The sequence below is a fragment of the Abrus precatorius genome, unplaced genomic scaffold (genome assembly GCF_003935025.1).
Source record: "Abrus precatorius isolate BTA unplaced genomic scaffold, Abrus_2018 Scaffold2, whole genome shotgun sequence".
NCBI classification, from domain to species: Eukaryota; Viridiplantae; Streptophyta; class Magnoliopsida; order Fabales; family Fabaceae; genus Abrus; species Abrus precatorius.
The window spans coordinates 28,559,573-28,573,689 of record NW_020874362.1 but is presented as its reverse complement, the minus strand read 5'-3'; the positions used below and the strand labels follow the sequence as shown (position 1 = coordinate 28,573,689).

The window sequence follows — 14,117 nt, the reverse complement described above, 5'->3', positions numbered from 1 at the left end:
TCAAAACCAGGGAGCAGATCAAAAACATCCTCCATACTAGTCTGGTCAGAGCTCAAGAATGCAAGAAATTCTATGCTGATCAGAAAAGGACTGACAAGGAATACCAATGTGGTGATTGGGTATTCTTGAAGATCCAGTCATACAAGCAACATACACTAGCCAATAGCAACTTTCACAAGCTTTCGACGAGACATTTTGGTCCTTATGAAGTCATTGAGAAGGTGGACAAGGTCGTATACTAACTAGACTTACCTACGGGGACGAAAATCTATGATGTATTTCATGTCTCTATGTTAAAAAAGCACCATGGCAATCATCCCGTCTCCACTGATTTACCAGCCTTTACCGCAGAAGGCAATCTCAAAGTGAAGCCACTAGCAGTGCTGGATAGGAGAATGAAAAAGAAGGGCAGTTGTGCGGTCACAGAGGTTCTGGTCCAATGGGAACATACTAACCTAGAGGATGCGATTTGGAAGGAACTATAGGACCTGCAGGAGCAATTTCCAACCTTTTCTTGGGGGTCGCACTAGTGGACTTGAGGGCAAGCCACGTTTTGAAGAGAGGGATAGTTGTAATAAGTGGGAAAAAAAAGGAGTTTGATTAGCAATTTAATAATTAGTTAATATAGTCGTGGGGTGCGAGTTATTTTCTTAAGTCATTAGGAATTAGGAAAGTGACGAAAAATTGGATATAGCCATCAGAAACACGGGTTATATATATACCCATCTTTATTCAATTAAGTTTTTAGGAAATGAAATAACACTTCAGTTTTTCTCTTCAATATTGGATTGGGAGTGAGTGAGGGTTCGATTTGAATTTCATATTCAGATCTTACACCATAACATTAACAAAGACATCAATTTGAAAGTCTTTTTTTTTTACTTAAAGATGTCGTCAAACGCTCCTCCGTGACATTCCTCTCTACCAAATCCATCTCCAATTGGCGAAAGTTCCTCAAGCTCACCATCCCTATCCTCAGTTTCATGCGGCAGTACCTCATTCTCTTCCACAAAAGTTCCTTTACCCTCGTTAACCCTCTCTCCATTGCTTTCAATTAGTTATGGAAGCTTCTTTATGTTTATCCTCATGCAACAATCATGCTCCCTTGCTAACTAATAAGAAGACAAAGTAGAAGGTTGTCTTTTGCCACAAAGGTATGAGAGATTAAGGATTTAGGTTATGTTTGTAAAAAAAAAAAAATTAGCAAAATTAGACGTCTTAGTAACAAAAGAGTTTTCTTTTTCACATATTTGTAAGTATTGGTCATTGCATTACATAATTTCAAAAGTTAAAGTCTAAATTAAACATGATAAAACATACAAAAGAGTAAATAAACTTTTTCCTAAGTGCATCGTTTCCTTTCCCCAATTCCTCTATTTACATGTATGATCAAATAGTTAATATAATATTTAATAATAGTTTGAGTATCAACTTTCTTAGTAACTTTTTTATATTATTTCTTGAAATGTATTCATGTCATAAGTAATTGTAATGTGAACGAAGTCTTCTTTTTTCCACCTCTTCATTGTGTATTAGTTACTATCTTTGTCTTTCCTTTTTGTCTTTTTTTTTTTAATTTTGATTTTTCATAATATGAAACTTATTAATTGTAATGCATAGTTTATAGGTTTGAATTGTGTTCTTGTAGATAACACATATGAAAGCTAAATTACAGAGGACAAATAATAATGAATGAGAAATTTCAATGTCAAAAGAACATTAGAGTACTAGCAAAATGTTCCATTAGCATCAAGATCATATTATAAAATGATGAAAAACAAAAAGTAAGAAGTTGTTTACCGTCTGTTGCCATGAAAGATGTGTGCGCGTAAACAAAACACAATAATTCTATAACATTATAAATTTGGAAATATCATTACCTATATTTTTTTAGTTGATAATATATATTTTTTCTCTACATATGCATATTAAATGGGGTTTATTCGTAGAAATGTAATTTACCATGATTATAGAAGCATTATTGTATTAGGCAGAAGTTTAGGAATGTAACTACAGGCATCAAATTTATTTCTGATTTGCAAAATGGGAGAGTTAAGGGAAAGCATGGCCACATTCTAAACGTAGCTAAAGCATTGAGATTTTAAGCAAATTTGCCTATACGATTTTGGGAGAGAATGCATTTTGATTGCTTGCAATCTTATAAACCGAACACCTTTGCTTCTTCTTCAAGAAAAAAGTCCTTATGAGGTTTTGTTTGAAAAGACACCTACATATAGTCGATTAAGAGTATATGGGTATTTCTATTAAGTGTATGAACGTGGAAAGGAAAGAGACAAGTTTTGTGAAAGAAGTAGAAAGTGTGTTATTGGGTTGTCCATATAGAAAGAAAGGATAACGAGTCTATGACTTCACATAGGAAGAATAATTGGTCTCTAGGGATGTGACATTGCTTGAGAATATTTTTCCATTTGCCACTAGTGAGAATCTCACAAACAGCAAGGGAGCATACTCACAATTGATACACTATGTATTCTTTGATGACCCTAATTAAAGTCAAAAGAAAAAGGAGAGTGAAGAATGGATTACAAATATAGCAAAGAGGGGGAGACTGAATAACTGTGGGAACGAAAGAGAAGAACAATTGTGGGAAGCAAAGTGACTATGAGTAAGGAAACCAAAGATGACAATGAATAACAAAAGTGTGTAGTTGAACAAGAGGAACTACTTGGTAAAGAACAGTGCCAACTTAAGCCATCAGTGTTATTGCAAGACTATGTGACTTACGTTACATGGCGTTTGAAAGACCTCACTCACATTAAAATGCCATTCAAGTCAAAGTCTTCAAGTAAGACTTATTATTGCATAGCCAACTATATATAACATGTGCTAAGTTTTCTCCTAGATGTTGTGCATTCTTAGCTATAATGACAACGAGACATGAGCCTATAAATTTTTCAGTTGCTATGAAGGATAAAATATGGAGAGAAGCAATGAAGAAAAAAAAAAAAAGGAAGAAGAAGCTCTTAAAAGCAATGAAACATGGACTTTAGAGACCTTGCCATGTGGGAAAAAGGCAATTAGGTACAAGTGGGTGTATAAAATCAAATACCATTATGATGAAAATGTCTTGGTGATTCTTTAAAATCGACAAGTAGAATGTTTGGATTATAACGAGACCTTCGCTCCAATTGTAAAAATGACAACATTATGGACCCTTCTGAAAATGGCAACAACAAAACATTGGGAGTTGTAGCAAATATATGTTTATAATGTGTGCTTGCATGGTGACTTGGATGAAGAGGTGTTTATGTAACTACTACTAGGATTTTTAATAGCAGATAAGTCTAAAGTATGCAAGTTAAACAAGTCCTTTTATGGGCTTATTTAGGTCTCTCAGTGTTGGTTCTTTAAGCTTGCAACAACATTAAATAAATATGGATTTATTTAGTCTCACTCTAACTCCTCCTTTTTCACTTACGCAAACAAAGGAGTGCAGAAGTGTGTTAGTATATGTTAATGATTTGGTCATTGCTAGCAATGATTATCAAGTAGCGGCTTAATTCAAGAAATATCTAAATATGTGCTTTTACATGACGGATCTAAGAACCTATAAATACTTCCTGGGTATTAAGGTTGCTTATGGGTTGAAAAATATTTTTCTTTTTCAACAGAAGTACGCACTTGATATTGTTTCTAAAGCTGGTTTACTTAGGATAAAGCTAGCAATGTCCTCAATGGAATAAAATAATTGATTAGTTGTGGCAAAAGAAGCTCTTATGCAGGATCCCGAGCGATACCAGAGGTTGGTTTACTATAACTAGTGTTGGGACCTAAATAATAAAGTAAGGATAAATTAGGAAAAGACTACACAGTGACCTAAGAATGAAATAAAGAAATTGAAATAGGGACCCACGATGAGGAGAAATAGAAGACGCTTAAAGGGAACAAACACAAGGTCCAGCGGGTCAAAGGAAGGCGAAGTGATCTCTAATGTAGCGGTTTAATGATTGTTGAGTAATGACGGTTGACGACATCTCTGTCTCATCAGGCTTAAAGAAGAATAGCTCTTGAACAAAAGAGGTAAAGAAGGAAGACCTTTGGGAGGAAGGAAGATATCGCTTCAAGGCTGCTTCAGCAATAATGTCCTTCAGAAAAGAAAAATGAAGCATTGTAGTGGAAGGGAAGCTAAGACCAAAAATGAAAATAATATCTGGAGAAGGAGAAATCATGGTCAACACTTTAATAAAGAATCCAAGGGTTTGTTGTAGAAAAAAATAATATATATATAACAGAGAGATAGAAGAAAATGTGTGCTTCACAAGTCTACCAACTCAGACCTTCGCTTTGTAATCCTTGCTAAACGTTGTAATATCTCTGGTTTCAAAACACTTGCTCAATTTACACAGTACTAACATGAATTGTTGTGCAAGCTAATAATGACCTGCACTTAACAACATATTACGACTTAGATTGGACCAGTTGTCTTCTTACATGATGATCTCATACTAATTATGTGGTGTTCTTAAATTTCTCTTCAATCTTATGGAAGACCACGAAGTAACATACTGTATCACAGTCCTTTGTAGAAGCATAATATTGCTTTATGGCAGCAACCAGTTGCGAATTAAAATGACTTAATTAATAGTCTTTTCGAATCTTCATGCATGAATCATATAACACCCATGCACATTTATTGTGACAGCCATTTACCCTTCACATAACAACAAATCTAGTATTTTGTGAGAGAACTAAACACATCAAAGTTAACTGTCATTTTGTATGGGTTGAAGCTCAAAGTGGTAATATTGTCATTTCTCATGTTTATACTACCTGTCAAAACTCTTCCAAGCCATGGATGAATCTTAAAAAATGTATCCCAATGTATAAATGAGCATGAAGAAACTCAGAGAGAATAAGAAATGCAAAAAGGAATAAAATGATTCGTCGATATTATCGATGAGAAAAAATAGGCATATATACAAAACTTAAGAAAATAGTCTAACTAACCAACTCAGTTAGTTTTAACCTAACTAACTAATTACAAAAAATAATTAAGTAACAATTATAAAAAAGAAATAATACAATTAACAGTCCCCCTTAAGTTGAAATGTGTAGATCTAACATTTCAAGCTTGTCAATGAGAAAGTGAAAAGGATCAAAAGCTAGAAGTTTTGTTAAAAGATCTGCAATCTGCTCTTTTGAGGAAATAAGGAGGTGAATATTGCCAGCAATCATATAATATCTTATTGTGTGGCAATCAAGTTCTATGCACTTTGTCCTTTCATGAAAAATAAGGTTATTTGCAATATGTCTTGCTGATTGATTATCATAGAACAATGTCACAGGAGCTGGATGAGGAATATTAAAGTCCTTGAGAAGAGAAAGAAGCCACTAAGCCTCACGAGCAGCTAAGGCTAGTGCTCTATATTCAACCTTAGATGAAGATCTTAATACAATATGTTATTTTTTACTTTTCTAGGATATCATGGATTTTCCAAAAAAAAGAAGTAGAAACCAGTTATAGATCTCTTGTTATTTGGGCAGGAAGCTCAATCAAAGTCAGAATAGCCTGTGATCGTGAGGTCTGAAGAAGCTGGGAAGAAGAGTCCTTTAGAAAGAGCATGTTTGATGTATTTTAGGACCTTGAAAATAGCCTAATAATGCTCATTGGTTGGTGCAAAGAGGAACTGGCTGAGCTTGCTAACAAAGAATGAAAGATCAAGTCTAGTATTGGTGAGATAAACAACCTTGCCAATCAGTCTTCTATAGGCAGTGATATTAGAAAGAGGGGTTCTAGATTGAAGACTAAACTTAGTGTTAGAATCCATAGGAGTATTGCATGGTTTGCAAGCTAGAAGACTAGATTCCTGAAGAAGGTCCAGGGCATACTTCCTTTGGTACAGGGAGATGCCTTTGGTAGACCTTTCAACTTCAAAATTGAGGAAGAATTTGAGGTGACCAAGATTCTTGATGCCAAATTTCTGATGCAAAAGATGTTTGACAGCTACAATTTTATCAAGATCTTCCCTTACTATAACTAAGTCATCAACATAAGTAAGGATTGTTGTAAATCCTTTGGATGTCCCCTTTGTAAAAAGAGAGTAATCAAGATCAGGTAAAGAGAGACCTGGTGGGATTTCCATGTAAATCTCCTCATAAAGATCACTATGGAGAAATGTTGTGTTGATATCGAGCTGTTGGAGATGCCAATTCTTAGCAAAAACAATGGATAACAACAGTCTAATTGTTTTCATTTTAACCACGAGATTGAAAGTCTCAAGGAAATCAATGCCTTCTGTTTGTGTAAAACCTTTGGCCACAAGCTTGCCCTTGTGCCTTTCAATACTACCATATGCTTTAAGCTTAGTCTTGAACACCCATTTGGACTTTATAAGCTTATTGCCTTGAGGTAGTGAAGTAAGTGTCCATGTCTGATTGGACTCCAAAGTCTGCAATTCAGCATTAATAGCATTCTGCCAACATGGAAGCTTAATGCATCAAGATAAGAGTGTGGTTCATTGATAAATGAAATGGTAAGAGAGTACTTAGAGTGTGAAGGTGAAAGATTATGATATGAGACATGAAATGATAAAGGATACCTGACAGTGGGATGATTGGATCAAGAACCTATGAGAACCAATGTGTGATGATAGTCCTATAAGTAAGAAGGAAGATGTCTCTTCCTATTTAATCTTCTAAGTTGGACAACAATTTCTGACACATCAATCAGGGAATTACCAGGTGGTGTAATAATGATATAAGGTGTTGTGGTTGAGTGTTCATCACCAACATAAGGCTCAAAATTTGAGGTAATTGTCAATGATCCATTGAATATTTTTTGTTTTATCAGTGGTAGGTGTAAGTGAAGTGGACGTAGAAGTGGGTAACATGAGAAAAATATCTTCATGAAATTTTACATGTCTAGAAAGAAATGTTTTTCTGGATTTAAGATCACATAAAAAATAACCTTTTATTCTTGACTTGTATCCTAGCAATATAAATTTTCTAGCGCTAGGATTAAGTTTGTTTATGAGAGAAGATAAGGTAGAAGGAAAAAAAGGCGGCCAAACACTTAAGTTTGAAATGTCAGGTATCTGACCATTGTGCAAAACTTGATATAGAGTTTTGTTATTTAAAAATTTTGTAGGTAATCTATTTATTAGATAAGTAACATGAGATACTGCATAATTCCATAAAGATTTTGAAACATTTGATTGGAACATTAGTGTCCTAGCAATGTCTAAAATGTGCTGATACTTTCTTTCAACTATACCATTTTGTTGTGGGGTTTCAGCACATGAATTTTGATGTAAGATACCTTTTGAACTATACCAATCTTTCATTTCAAATTCTTTTCCATTATCTATCCTGATTTTCTAGTTTCATGTTTATGTTTCATGAGGTATATCCAAGTGTATCTAGCAGTGTTTTCAACAGTGGTTAGAAAATATTATTCGATGGGCAAGTGTACCCGTCGAGAAGTAATAAAGAGTTCTTAAATTAAGTTCCTGAAATATCGTCTTACAAAAATTGATTTTTAATTACTAAGAATTTCCTAATTCAATTGTTTGAGCTTCAAAGACTTGAAATTAAGTAAAACAAAAATTTATAAAATCAATTTAAAAAAGTAGAAAAAAGAACACAATGCACGTTTTGGTTGAACTTATCGAAGAAGAACCTAGAGTATATGAGTTTACTTATTCAATCATTTATGTTATTCTTCTGTTTAACTCTAAATTCAATTTTCTTGTGATTACAAATCATTCATATAAATATTATTAATACCCAATGGTCATGCAATATTACTAATCGTAGGAGACACCATTTTTATCTTGGCTTTTGCTCCGGGAAGCCTAATTATGAAGAGTAAATAGGGATTTCAAACCCTAATAAAAGGGAGACCTCAAGCATCGTAGAGGACACTGTTCTTATCTTAGCTTTTGCTCTGAGATTCATCTCATCTTGCTCTCTTGCACAGGATCTTTGGCATACTCTTGGCGGAACTTGGAGCTTCGAGTGACCGTACTTGGAGACTAGAAACTCATTTCATTCTAGTTTATTTTTCTCTATGACTTTGTTTATGACTGTTTTAGTTCTTTTCTGTAGTATGAGTAACTAAATCCATAGCTAGGATTATGAGAACTATCGTTCATGAATTTATGGAATCTTGATATTTGAATCTACATTTGATTTCCGTTTTGTGATTAGATTTTACCCTATTACGCTTCTTTCTTAATCCCAAATTAATTATATCGTCAAGCAACCGTACCTCGGTTAATTAATAGATCTATAGGATAAAAAGAAACAAAGGATTAGGTAGACCAAACCAATCTTTCTCTTCTAATCGTTATTAAATTAACAAGTTCATAGGCTCCTTAAGCTTTCTTAATTCAATTTCTTGCATGACCATTGAATATGTTAATTTGGAGAAAAAATATTAATAGTGCATGACCATTGGATATTAATAGTATTCGCATGAATGATTAGTAATTACAAGAAAATTAGATTTAGAGTTAAACAAAAAAATAACATAAATGATTGAATAAGAAAACTCATATGCCCTAGGTTCCTCTCCGATAAGTTTAACCAAGACATGCATTGTATTCCTTACTCTTAGTTTTATAACTGATTTTATAAATTTTTTTCTAATTAATTTCATATTTTTAAAGCTTAAACAATTGAATTAGAAAATTCTTAATAGTTAAAATCAATCATTGTGCGACGATATTTCGGGAACTTAATTTAAGAACCCTTTATTACTTCTTACAACATGACCATTGTCGGGGATTGCTTTTTCAATATTAAGAAAATCTTAAATTTATTTCATTTGAGCAATTTGTGTTTTACTTTATTTTAATTCTATTTTTGTTTATTATTAATTTATTTATTTTAAAATTTTTGTTTTTATTTTATTTTAATTTTTATCTTATTTCATAATTCTTTCTAATGTATGCTCACTCGTTCTAAGTGCTCTACAGCTTGTTTATTTGATCCGAAATTGAGAGAACAATGCGTAGACAAAGAAAAGAAGTGAGAGAGCAAAGAATGGCAAAGGGAAGAAGATCAATTCAAGATTACATGACACCTACTGCTAGAGGCACCCCTAGAAGTATCGTGGCCCCTAATGTGGAGGCCAACAATTTTGAACTTAAACCAGCACTCATAACCATGGTCCAGAACTCCATACAATTTGGAGGCATGCCTAACAAAGACCCCAATCTCTATCTGATAAAGTTCATCCGATTGACGAATATCATCAAATATAATGGAGTCTCCAACGATGTTATTTGACTTCGTCTTTTCCCGTTCAAGGTATCTGAAAAGATGAATGCTTGGTTCGCCTCACTCCCAGCCAATTCCATTACAACTTGGGAGGACCTCACTCAACAATTCTTGAGAAAATACTTTCCTCTATCAAGGTCTTCAAAACTTATGACAGAGATATGTTGCTTCCAATAATATGAAGTAGAATCCTTGTTCGAGGCATAGGAGCGATTTGGAAAGATTTTAAGGAGGTGTCCTTATCATGATTTCTCGACATGGAGACAGGTGCAAATCTTTTACAGTGGCCTATCAATTACCACTAGGGCTATAATTGATATCTCAGCAGGAGGGTCCTTTATAAGAAAAGATCTAGATGATGCATACAAGCTAATAGATGAGATGACATCTTTCAGTTTTCAGTGGCACACTGCTGACTCTTACAACATCAAGAGGAAAAAAACTGCCCGAGTCTACTAAGCAGAGAGCAGCAGCGCACTAATGAACCAAATGAAGGCTCAAGACTAACCTGTAAGAGCTCCTGCAAGCCCAGAATTTAAGTAAGAGGAGGCAAATTTCATGGGCAATCACAATTCAGGATGGAGGAGTAATCCTCCTAACTCTTGGAGAAATGACTTTGGAAGTCAAAATTTAAGCGTCTATCGCCTTCCCTATATGCAAAATCAAGGAGGAAGAAGAGAAACCCCTAGATCTCAATCCAACTCTGATAAAAGGATGACACAGATTGAATCCAAGTTGGACCAGCATATTGAGAAAATTGATAAAAAGTTCGCAGAGGTCAAATTTAAAATACAAGTCAACTCTTCTAAGATTAATGCACAATTGGAGCAAATTACGAACATTCTGAGTCAAAGAGTGATGGGAGCACTACCATCTCAACCTGAACCTAATCCAAGGGAGTAATGCAATGCCATCACCCTTAGAAGTGGAAAGAAATTACAAGAATTGTAGAACAGAGGCACATGTACGCCCATGCTTACTAATGAGCATGCCCCTGCTGAAATTGAAGCACAACCGTGCTTATACAAGCACGCCTATGACAATTATCACAACACGACCATGCATCACTATGAGCAAGGTTGTGCTACAAGCATGAAGCCTGAAAATAAAAAGAAGGAAGAAACTTTTGTTCAACCAAGGTCCTATGAACCTAAAATACCTTTTCCACAGTGGCTGCAAGGTCACCCTCCTTATGATGAAGAGTTTCACAAGTTCTTAGACTTATTGGGCAAAGTGCACATCAATATGTCTTTCATTGATGTTATCTCAAAAATGCCAAAATATGCTAAATTTTTAAAGGAGATTTTGACCAATAAGAGAAAGTTGAGAGCACATGAAATTGTGAGGCTCACCCAGGAGTGCTCAGCTATAGTCCTTAAAAAGCTTCTACCTAAGCTTAAGGACCCAAGGAGTATTATTATTCCTTGCATGATTGGAAAAACTCATATTCGTAAGGCTCTATGTGATTTAGGAGCAAGTATTAACCTTATGCTTTATTCTCTTTTCAAGAAGCTTAGAATGCATACACCTAAGTCGACATGCATGTCACTTCAGCTGACAGATAGGTCAATCACATACCCTAAAGGCATAATGGAGAATGTACTTATAAAAGTTAGTGAGTTTATATTTTTGACTGACTTTGTAGTGCTTGACATGGAGGAAGATGATGATGTTCCCATCATACTTGGGAGACCGTTCTTGGCTACTACAAAGGTCATCATAAACGTACAAGAAAGGAAGCTCACAATTAGGCAAGATGATTAGGAACTTGTATTTCAAGTTTTCAATTCTTTCAAGTACCCTTCTAGCTAAGAGTCCTGTCATTTTGTGAGCACTGTGGGTATTGCTTCTCCTCCTCCACTTTATGTGAAGCATGGAACCATAAGAAGGCCAAGGAGGAAGCAATATAATTTAGAGCTTAAATTTTCTTCTCTTTATTCTAATCCCCATCTTATGAATACTTTTTTTGATGTAATAGATGTTGGGGAGACAAAGTTATTGGGGAGACGATTACATATCAAGGGAGTCGCCTCTGAAACTCATGCCTTTTTCCCACCATAATTTAACAAGAACGTCAGGCTCATGACGTTAAACAAGCGCTCTCAAGAGGCAACATGTATCTTTTATTTTATTTAAATTTTATTTCTTTTTGATTATTTTAATTTTGCTATTATTATTTTATTTTTAGAATAAAGAATAAGCATATTGAAAGATTGCACGAACTGAGTTGATTATTCCACACATATTTTTTAGCTCTGATCTGAAAGCACGCCCGTGCTCATCCCATACATGGCATTCAGTCGCAGTTGTGAGAGAAGCGTTACATCGTACGCATGGGCATGCTTCAGATTTCAGCATGGCCTTGCTCTCTCACTTGAAGTCGTCGCGCCAAAAATTATCAGGGAACCTCTTTTTTTTGTTCAATTGCCCTCTTTGCATGCTTTTAATTTGATTGTTTTCAAACATTACGGACAATGTTTTGCTTTAAGTATGGGGGAGTACTTCCTAATTATATGATTGTTATTGCATATTCTTGAGTAAAGTGTCTATGCTATCTGTAAGTGTCTATGCTATCTGTTCAGGATAATTTAAAACATTTTTTCTCATTGAACCCAATTTTTTTTCAGATAAAATAGCATGTTGAGTGATTAGTATTGGCATTATACTTTCATTTGGAAACTAATAATTAGCTAAGTTCCTTACATTTATGCTCTACATTAAACTTTAACCCACAGATGTGAGTTTTGAACCTTAAAGGGGATTTTTATCTTAATTTAATTAATTTTACCCCTTTCCTCATTGTTTTGTATGATTATCTCCTTAGGATTTATGCTCTAGAACTTGACATGGAACTGACTTAAGACTTCACTTTTTAATTGCATGTTTTTAATGTGATTGAGACATAATAGGATTTTTATTCTTGGCCTTCAACATGTTTGAGATACACACAGCCATAGAAAAAAATAACTAGAATGAGATGAGTTTCTGGTCTTCAAGTACGGTCGCTCAAAGCTTTAAGTTTCGCCAAGAGTATGCCAACAATCCCGTACAAGAGAGACAAGATGAGAGGTGTATCAGAGAGCAAAACAAAAGATATAAAAATGATCTCATACAAGATGCCTAAGGTCCCTCTTTTATTTGGTTTGAAAACCCTAAAAACTCTTCATAATTGAGTTTCCTGCAGATGAGCACGGTCGTGCAAGGCCTTTAGCATGACCCTTGCACAGCCGTGCATGGGCTCAAAGCACCCTCGTGCTTGTTAAAAAGGTCTGGGCATGTTAACTACTGTGCACTAATCTTCCATCAATTTTGGCCTAAAACATACCCAAAATTCACTTGTGGCCTCTTCATACTAAACTGCACAATTAACATATAAATAAGTGTAAAATTTGAATAAAATAAAGACCAAACATGAATATATGGGCTATAAAAGAGGGTCTAAATACAAACTTATCAAATATCTATGTCCAAAGACAAAAGGAATAGAAAAGGGTCCCTAAATATCAATTTGTATTATTTGAAAAATATCACTAGTTATAGTGTTGCTAATAGTAACATACATTATACGAATTTGTGGTTTTATTACAAGAGATAAACAAGTAAATGGTTTTTAAATATTGGAGTTAATCATGTGAAGGATGACCAAACCTAAGATGCCAAGAATTGTCATCATAAGAGCAGAAGTTGTGGATCCAATGTTAAGAGAAATCTGGAAGTTTGGAGGGACTCATCACATAGAGGTCTGAATATAGGTTAGGTGCACCAATCATCTTCAAGGTAAAATAATCTTAAATATGATAGTTATCAAAAGAAAAAAATGAGTTTACAAGCAAGATTTTTTGTGAGTTTAGAAATTGAAATCAAATTAAAACTAAGAGAAGGAATTAGTAAAACATCTATCACGTATAACTGTTTTGTGAAAATATAGTTCCTGAAATTAAAGTAGTAACCTTACTACCATCAGGTAATCTAATGAGGATAGATCTAATTTGTTTATGTGTGTGAAACAATTCTAAGGAATTACTTACATGATCAGTAGCCCCTGTATCAATAATCCAAGAGTTGGAGTTTGTGAATTTTGCCAAAGAGTAGACCAAACCTGATAGCTGTGAGTTAATGTTTTTATCTTGACTATTTGAAACCATTTAATTGACAGTATGGGATATAGGTTGTTGGAGTAATGCTGGCAAAGCCTTATGCTGGCATGGAGTAAAACTTAAATTAGGCACATCTTTCACTTCTTTTAAGGAAGTCACAGACTCTTTCATCAGCATCATCATCAACTTCTTCCAAAACATAATTATTAGCAGTATAATTCTACTTGAAGTATGGGGGAAAACCATGTTTCCTATAAAATGTATCAACAGTATGCCCAATTCTTCCACAATATGAACACAATTTGTTGTTCTGTCCTCTGCCTCCCTGACCTCGACCTCTTGAGTAACTCATTTGACCATGACCTCCTCTATAATTGCCTCTTCTAGTATCTCCACTAGAAGTCATTAAAGTTTGAGAATCAAAAACAGAAACACCAAATTGCCTTTCTTGCTAAACTAGCAAAGAAAAAACTTTAACAGGATCTATAATTTGCTCAATGTTGGTAGAGGATCTATGAGCATAATTTAGGACCTACAGTAGAATATTGATAATTGAATCCCTTCAAAAATCTAATAACATGATCACTTTCTTTATAACCTTTTATGGTAGGAACCAATTGACAATTGCATTTCACCTTATAGGTACAAGCAGGAATAGACCTAAAATTTTTTAACTCTTACCATAATCGTTGTGATTGAGTGAAATAAGTAGTAATAGTAACAGTAGAATGTCCTTGCTTAAGTGCATAGATTTCTTCCTGAATTTCAAAAATGCTG

The 14,117-nt window shown here is 34.4% G+C and overlaps 1 non-coding gene across 1 annotated transcript; it reads right to left on the bottom strand.

Annotated features, from left to right (window-relative positions):
• Window positions 1–9,387: 9,387 nt before the first annotated feature.
• On the bottom strand, window positions 9,388–9,494 carry LOC113860390. Its single transcript, XR_003503843.1, has one exon. It is a non-coding gene; the product is annotated as a small nucleolar RNA R71 (small nucleolar RNA).
• Window positions 9,495–14,117: the final 4,623 nt, after the last annotated feature.